The following is an 8,698-nucleotide window of genomic DNA, read 5'->3' on the forward strand; positions in this document are numbered from 1 at the left end:
GTTTATCAAAACGGAAAAATTACTGAACCAACTCCAAATGATTCGTTATTGGCAAATGAAACACCCTGCATCATAGAAATTAGGAACTCTAATAAAAAAATAATGGGAAGTGGATGTTTCTATGGAAACGGTCATGTCCTGACTGCCTTGCATGTTCTTAAAGACCAATACGACTCTGAAATACATGTTATTTTCCACATTTCAGAGGGTTTTCTGGTCTACAAAGCTGAGTTTAAAAAACATTGCAACACTTACCCAGACAGAGATCAGGCCTTTCTCAAACTGCTTGGAAATACTAGTCCTCTGGGTGATGGTCTACAAAACCAGATTGGTAAAGTTAATGAAAATGACAACATGTATTTCCATACATTAACAGATTCGGGCCATTTCCAAAAGCAGGAATGCAAAGTCATTCGCCCGAAACCACATATGAAGTCCCACATGTTTTCTTCTGAATTTATAGTGTCAGCAGCAGGCAGACCTGGCGACAGCGGCTCACCTGTATTCTGTAACGGGAAGTGGGTGGGCATATATACAGGCATCTTCTTTAATGATACACTACTGTTTGGCTGCTGTTCAAAAATTGATCCTAAGATAAACCCCTGGGCCTCTTCAGTGATCAGTGATTCCCATTCTTCCATAGCTTGTCCTCTCAATGTTGAGGAGGAGCGGCTCTACTCTGAGCTCCTCCCAGATGGCTGAGCTCTCTTTTTTATATATTTGTATATAAAGTTACATTAATTCTTAAAAGTTACATATTCTTACATATATTAAAAAAGCAATCAATTTTAAATAAAATAAAAAAACTTTGTTTATATATATATATATATATATATATATATATATATATATATATATATATATATATATATGGGTGCCAGCTTAGGTTAAGCATGGAGGCCCCACACAATGTTATTTCGTAAAATATATATTTATAAATACAAATATAACAATATAACATATATTTGTAAAAAATCTGCTTTCAACATAAAAAAGTGAATTTAAAAAACAACTGTCTATGGTTTCTAAATACCAAGTTAGACATAATATTGAATTACTGAGCTGATCAGTGGTCTGTTAAACCTCTTCTAACTTCATCACATCTGGCTGCTGCCCAAGGAGGAATCTTGTGTGTTTTCCAGGTAATCACAGCATTGCATTCATAATTTTAATACGCTTAGCTTTCAAGCAGATATTTTTGAATATTTCCTTTTATTGCCTTTTCAAACAATCATGGTGAGCCCCAGGTTTGGGGAGTAAGTAGATTTGGTTTGATTTTATTCACAAAAGTTACCCGTGTTAAAGTGTAGATTTCATATAGTGTAGTATTGTTATATACCACACATGCTTTTTTTCCAACAGCTGCAGATGAGTATTCACCACCAAGCTATACCTACACCTCACTTGGGTAGAGACATCACCCACAGCCTGGGGCCCAGGTTGCTGCCTCAACCCTGTGCTTCACTCTGTTGTGAAGGTAAGATTACAGAATGATGTGATGAGTTAAATTCAGAAAAAAATAGTTGTAACTGTGAACATAAAGGTTTATCTTTATCTTTGGTTTTGTTTTGATTATCCATATTTCAGTACTATAAACTCACTGCACTGTACTACTGCAGTGCTTTTGCAGTATATTACTGTGGTCATATGACAATATCGGAATGAAATAACATGCTTATTACTGAGATACAATGAATGTAACAAATGAATGAGTTCTGCATAGTCATCTTTGAGATGAAAACAAAGTCATTCAGAGTGTTTTGATGTGAAGTTAACTGCAGAGAAGCACACTGACTCAGATTCATTTACAGTGGTTCTCTATAAAACAAATATAGAAATGTAATGTAATCTAAACACTAGTGAACCTACATGTGTCTTCTTTTCATATATAATGCTGATGAAGGTAAAACAGTGTCATGTAAGATTTCTTTGGGGTCTATTTTGCCCCACATGTCCTGCATGTACCTCTCCACCATTAATGTATTTTAAAAATACTTTTTAGGCTAAAATTGCATCTCAAAATACAATACACTCTCTACCATCAGGCAGCGTAATAATAATCATATCATTTAATAACTGTCTGTGAGGGAGAATAAACACTTCAGACATTTAGTTCCTATTACCACCACTGTGAACCACTCAGACTGAATGGACCATTTAACATCAATCCACTCCGAATGACTTTGTTTACATCTTATCCATTTCATTATGAAGAAATTTTGAAATCTTGATTGGTGGAATTATTAAACAGGAATTCAGACTTAACCCTTGTGTGGTGTTTTTGTTACTCAGTGGTCTGGTGGTCTCACTGCGTTAGTTTTTATTTTTTTGTCTTAATACAGCCATAACAAGTTATGTAAAAATATGAGATGTTTAAACTAGTGTAGGGTTCTCCTTTAGCAGCTGGAGCCAGTCAGCATTTGTCACTGTCCAACAAAAAGCAAGTACCTCCAAAACAGTAACTTTACAGGAGAGGGAAAAAACGTTCTTCACTTTCAATGCAAATTAATGGAAAAAGTTTTTCTTCTAAGCAATTTCGGAACATTTCTATTGGTCCAATCATCATGAAATTTTCCAAAGATGTAAAAGACAGCTGCTGAGCTCAAATGATGCAGAAAAATAAAAATAGCAGAAAATGGAGATATAGGTTTTTCATTGGACAGCAATGATATACAAACACGCGAACAACAGGCCCTATAGGAGGAGAACAGAGTGAAGGGACACAGCACCTCCACACTTTTATTCCTCGTGGGCTCACCACAACACCGCGTTTGTAATATAAATGTGAAGGGGGTTACAGTGTGAAAACACTAAAAATGTGTTATTTTATATGTTCTTCACAGAAAATGAGCAAAGGCCAAGAAACCTGAGGTTAAACTAATAATCACACATTTTTCTCTTTTGGTAAACATTGAAAATGGGTCCCACAGACCCAATCACCACACTAGGGTTAAACAAGGGCTTTAATGGTGCACTAGCAATAACTGAATGAACACCAAAACTGTAAGATCTATGAAAGAACAAAGTGTTCATCCTCAAGGGACTACTGACTCACTTCTCTGGGCAGTTCTAGAAACACAGCAGTTAACACCTGTGTACTCCATCTACAGAGATACATCCAGAACCCGCAGCCTCCAGTCTGTATTCTAACAGCAGCACCTGGTGAACCCTCACAGGCAGTTTCATCAACATCAAAAACCTTCAGCTGTGTGTACACAATTTACAACATCAAGCTACAGCCTCCAATCTGCATTCCAACAGCAGCAAAAGCACAACTTTAACACACACAAGTTCCTCCTTACTCTTTTTCTCTCTCATCTTTATATTCTTGTTTCAAGTCATTGACCCTCCTCCAAAAAAAAACAAACAAAAAAAGAAAACAAAACAAAAAAAAAACAAAAAAACAAATAAACCCCTTTTCCCACTTTAGCTGTTTGGTCATTATTCTCAATAACTTATTTTGAGTAAAGCAAAAGTTTGACTCTAAAGACAAAAAGATGTCATAAAATTTTCTTATAACATTTTCTGCAGGGAGACATTACCAGCCTCTATTACAGCGTTCTGCATGCTTCAATTCAATTCAAGTTTACTTGTATAGCGTTTTTTACAACGACGTTGCGTTGTCACCATGGTACTCACCAGCGCCTTTTGTCTTATAAGAGAAAAGTGGAATTTGTCAACCACCTTCCCCTTCTTCAGCACCATGGACCTTGATTTGATCGGCTTGAAACTCATCCTTGCCCAGGTAATAAGTTTCTCGACTCCTTGTAGGATCCATCTGCTCCCTGGGACTGATGTTGTTGTGATAGTAAGGTCGCCCATGAATGCACTTATTGGGGGCTGAGGTACGCCAGACTTCGTTAGGGGGTCTCTGCATTCCACCTCAGCTGACTTGACCACCATTTTCATGGCAAGGGTGAAAAGAATAACAGAGATGGTACAACCCATTATTTTCCCTTTTTCCAGCCGATGCCAGACCGATGTCTCTGACCCAGAGGTGACCCTCAGCCTGAAACTGTCGTAGTAATCCAGGATCAGTTCCTGGACTTAGCTGGGAACATTCAATTCAATTCAAGTTTATTTGTATAGCACTTTTTACAATTATGTTGTCACAAAGCAGCTTTACAGAAGTTTGAAAACATACAGGCATAACATATATCCCCCAGTGAGCAAGCCAGAAGCGACGTTGGCAAGGAAAAACTCCCTCAGTCTGGAGGAAGAAACCTTGGGAGGAACCAAGACTCACAAGGGGAGACCCATCCTCCTCTGGTCAAACAGTGTTTACAATTTAATAAGCTAAATATCAAATAGAAGCTAAAAGGATCTGTGTTTGAAGACTGCATGGTAAAGCTTTAGAAACTGCACCGGTAGAGGCAGTCGCTGACTGAGGCAGTTTCTGACTGAGTCTTTATGAAGAGTGGGAGTGAGCTGAAACAGGCCTATCCTATCTCAAAGCTGGTACATCTGGATGGCACAGTGATGTAATTGAGGGTGTTGCATTTGACACAAATGAACAGGAGAGTGGGTTGGTGATGGTGAGGAGGAGGCCCTGATGGTCAGTCTTCCAACAGCGTTCAGCAAGATGGGAGGGCAGTCATTATCTCAGGAAGAGTAAAGAGACAAAATTAGCTCTGCTCAGGAGTATGACTGTAATAAATATGATTTCCCCCCAGAGTGTGGCTGGTGACTAACTATAACAGCATGAACTAAAAGGAGAGAACCAGAAGGTAACATAGATATGAGAGTACCCTGAGACACTGGGATCCCCCCACTCCACCGTCAACAAACCTGTGTGATTGTGTGAAGTGGTGGGTCAACAGCACCAACATCTCAGTTTACCATAAGCCTTCATGCCCATGAACCCCTGGATCTCCTGCCTTTATCTAGAGTGGAAGGCTAATTAACAAAAGCTAAACTAAACAAACATGTTTTCAGTCTAGACTTAAAGGTTGAGACTGTGTCAGAGTCCTGAACATTAACTGGGAGATTATTACACAATTTGGGGGCTTTGTATGAAAAAGCTCTTCCTCCCATTGAAGTTTTATGAATTTTAGGAACCAGTAGAAAACCAGCATCCTGTGATCTGAGTAAACGAGGTGATTCATGCTCATTATATGTAGTGATTTTTGGCTGCATGCTCTCATACACTAGATTTGAAGTGAAACCATTACATTGAGGTTAAAGTGCAGAATGTCAGAGTTAATCCGGTGGTATGTACAGTCATACATGGCAAGGAATAATAATTATACATTGCCCACATACTTAATGAACAAAAATCAATTTGCTGCTCTGTTGTTTCTTGTGCTTAGCAGAGTTGTTGCAGAGGTAGAAAACTAATAGAAGACCTAGACTTGGTTCTGTGTGTGTCTATATAGAAGCAAGAACACCTAAGTTAAGCAGAACCTTTAACAGACTGGCAGGAGGAAGAGAAGAGTGACACCACTCATTTCCTTTTCAGCGTCATTCGAAGCACCAAGGCTAATGTCTAGATGCTTACAGGGAACCCTCAGCGCCTTCTAGGCCTTGAGAATCAGCTAAAGATTTCTGGGAACAACAAAATACATGTCATGCATACAAAAACACATTTTATTTCAGGGAATCCTCATGCTTGTGTCTAAACACATACTGAAGCAATGCTCTTATTCACTGTTAACTTTTAAATGGAAACAAAATGGTTAGAAGTTTGAAACGTATCACCCAGCAAATACAACCAAGCTACCACTACCTTTGGTTTGGACAGGAGCTGAGAACTGAAGGCTTTGTGTGTTAGACTAACTACTAACACAAAGAATCGACAGTTAAAGGAACTAAATCACTGCATTTCCATTTGGTGGCCCCATTTCTATGGGAAAACAAGTCACTCTGACCCAAAACTTGAGGTTGTGTGCTTATACAGTAAGTTGCTCTCAGTCATACTGGGCCTTTGGAGACCAATGCAATAAGTCCGTAGTTCGACTGTCACAGGGGGCCCCCTTGTGGTCTAAAAAGAATGGAAAAATCAACTTGAAGATGAAGTGCAGACATTTATCAGTGTAAAATAACAGAAGGAAATAAATAAAGGTAGAGCCCCCCAGTGTCTTTGTTCACTAGCATGCATGTACGTGGGTGTTTCACTGCATGGACGGGTTAAATGCAGATGTCTAATTCCAAAGTGTGCAAACACAGTTGGCCGATGGTTCTGAATTCAAACCGTCCTCCTACCCTTTTAACCTCCACCTTTTCTTCTGTGTGCCCTTTATCTCTATTTTAAGTTGGAACAAACATGAAGTGTCAATACTATGGCCTCACCTCCTGATAAAATCAAGTTAGCTTTGTTATTTATTTATTTGGGACGCTTTTTTACTAAAATGTGTTTAAAATATGTTTATCATTGCATGATTTATTTACTGTTTCACTTATTAATATTTATTTAAATAATATTTTTGCAGGAAGGATTATATGGAAGCATTACAATAAGAACCCATTAATAGGCTTGTCTAGTAAAATGACAGCCCATACTGGCTTACAGTAATCCAATAAATAAACTAGATACTTTTAACTGAAACAGTTATAACATTTTCTCAGGGCTGTCATTGTAAATCTTAAAGTATGCATAAAAAGATGCACTCTGTTTATTACTTACATCTGATACCTACAGATTAATCTTAGTGAGCAATAACAGTCTGTAGTTTGTGAACAGTACTGTATTCAGACTTTTAAGATAAAATCTCTGTCACTGTATAAGGCTACTCATAAAGGGAACCCAAAGGCTTCTGACTTAACTATGTAGTAAACATTGGTGATTAGGTATGACTGATTATTTTATAGATATTAAAGCAACAATTTTACTATGAAATAACAGCTTTGATGGTACACTGACTACAACCCCAATTCCAGTGAAGTTGGGACATTGTGTAAAACAAATAAAAACAGAATATGATTATTTGCTAATTCTTTTCAACCTATATTCAATTGAATACACTACAAAGACAAGATATTTAATGTTCAAATGGATAAACTTTGTATTTTGCAAATTCCCTCATTTTGAATTTGATGCCTGCAACACATTCCAAAGAAGTTGGGACAGGGGCGTGTTTACCACTGTGTTACATCACCTTTCCTTTTAATAACACTCAATAAGCGTTTGGGAACTGAGGACATTAACTGTTGAAGCTTTGTAGGTTGTCGTATTTTGTACTTCATAATCCGCGAGACAGGTCTGGATTGCAGGCAGGCCACTCTAGTACCCGCACTCTTTTACTAGGAAGCCACACTGTTGTAACACGTGCAGAATATGGCTTGGCATTGTCATTGTCTACACAGGAGGTCCCTGAAAAAGACGTTGCTTGGATGGCAGCATATGTTGCTCCAAAACCTGTATGTACCTTTCAGCATTAATGGTGCCTTCACAGATGTGCAAGTTACCCATGCCATGGGCACTAACACACCCCCATACCATCAGAGACGCTGGCTTTTGAAATTTGCGCTGATAACAACCCGACAGTGCTTTTCCTCTTTGGCCCGGAGGACACAACGTCCATGATTTCCAAAACCAATGTGAAATGTGGACTCGTCAGACCACAGGATACTTTTCCACTTTGCGTCAGTCCATCTCAGATGAGCTCGGGCCCAGAGAAGCCGGCAGCGTTTCTGGGTGTTGTTGATATATGGCTCTTTTTTTTCCGAGATTTAACTTGCACTTGTAGATGGAGCGACAAACTGTGTTCACTGCCAATGGTTTTCTGAAGTGTTCCTGAGCCCATGTGGTAATATCCATTACAGAATGATGTTGGTTTTTAATTAAGGTCAAGGGCATTCAACGTCCGAACTTCATTGGAATTGGGGTTGTAATAAGAGAGAGAATGGCATCTCTCTTGTTGCCACTCCTCCCAAAACACCTGCTACAGCATTATGAACTTTGAAGAAGGGGCTATGAAACCTCTGGCAAGAACTGCACAACACTTTATGCACCACATCACTTATCAATAATTACAGCTCTTCAGCTGGATACAGCTGTGTCCCAATTCAGGGGCTGAGTTTGAATGCTGATTGCATCACAGTGGTGCGACAAGGCCGTCCTATTTCGCCGGCTCCTTCATTTGTGGCCAAGAAATGTGTTGTTCTTTGCCATGGCAAAGGATCCAACCCATTTATGAGGTGCCTGGCCACTTCCTATTTTCCCCAATTATGTCAACAACAGGACTGCCAAAGGCCAGAGGGCCTATGATTTTGCTCAAATGCTCCATGTTCATTTTGGACTCACTCGGGAGCTCCCTCTTGCGTTTCAGAAACCTGGAAGACATTACAGAGTGGTAATTCTCTCTACAAGTTTTTTGCCTTTGCCAGCCAACATGTGAACCCCAAGGTTCACTGTGCGCTGGCGAGGATTTGAGAACATGGCAGACTCGGCAGAGGAACAAATGACAGCTAAAGAGTACACTGTTACATGTAATTGGGTTTAAACTGAGCTGAATGTGGTCTAAAGCAAAACTTATGCTAATGTTTCGTTTTGTTTTAGGAAGCTAGGACCAGACAGCAAATTATAAGACTGCAGTGGGCAAACAATGGTCTGCTATTCGGAGCCAAAAATGCAGCAAGTGTGGCTTGGAGGTAAGGCAGCAACAGGCTACTCGTAGTACTCGTGGTTTTGGTTACAGGAGCTCACAGTGCACAGTATCAGATATTTACATGTAGTGAATAAAATAAAAAAAACTAAGAA

At 39.2% G+C, this 8,698-nt stretch overlaps 1 long non-coding RNA gene across 1 annotated transcript; it reads left to right on the plus strand.

Moving 5' to 3' along the window:
• The first annotated feature begins 926 nt into the window (after window positions 1-926).
• On the plus strand, window positions 927-3,407 carry LOC119262914. Its single transcript, XR_005129982.1, has 3 exons — window positions 927-1,142; window positions 1,363-1,477; window positions 3,111-3,407. It is a non-coding gene; the product is annotated as an uncharacterized LOC119262914 (long non-coding RNA).
• Window positions 3,408-8,698: the final 5,291 nt, after the last annotated feature.

This window comes from Pygocentrus nattereri, chromosome 3 (genome assembly GCF_015220715.1).
Source record: "Pygocentrus nattereri isolate fPygNat1 chromosome 3, fPygNat1.pri, whole genome shotgun sequence".
NCBI classification, from domain to species: Eukaryota; Metazoa; Chordata; class Actinopteri; order Characiformes; family Serrasalmidae; genus Pygocentrus; species Pygocentrus nattereri.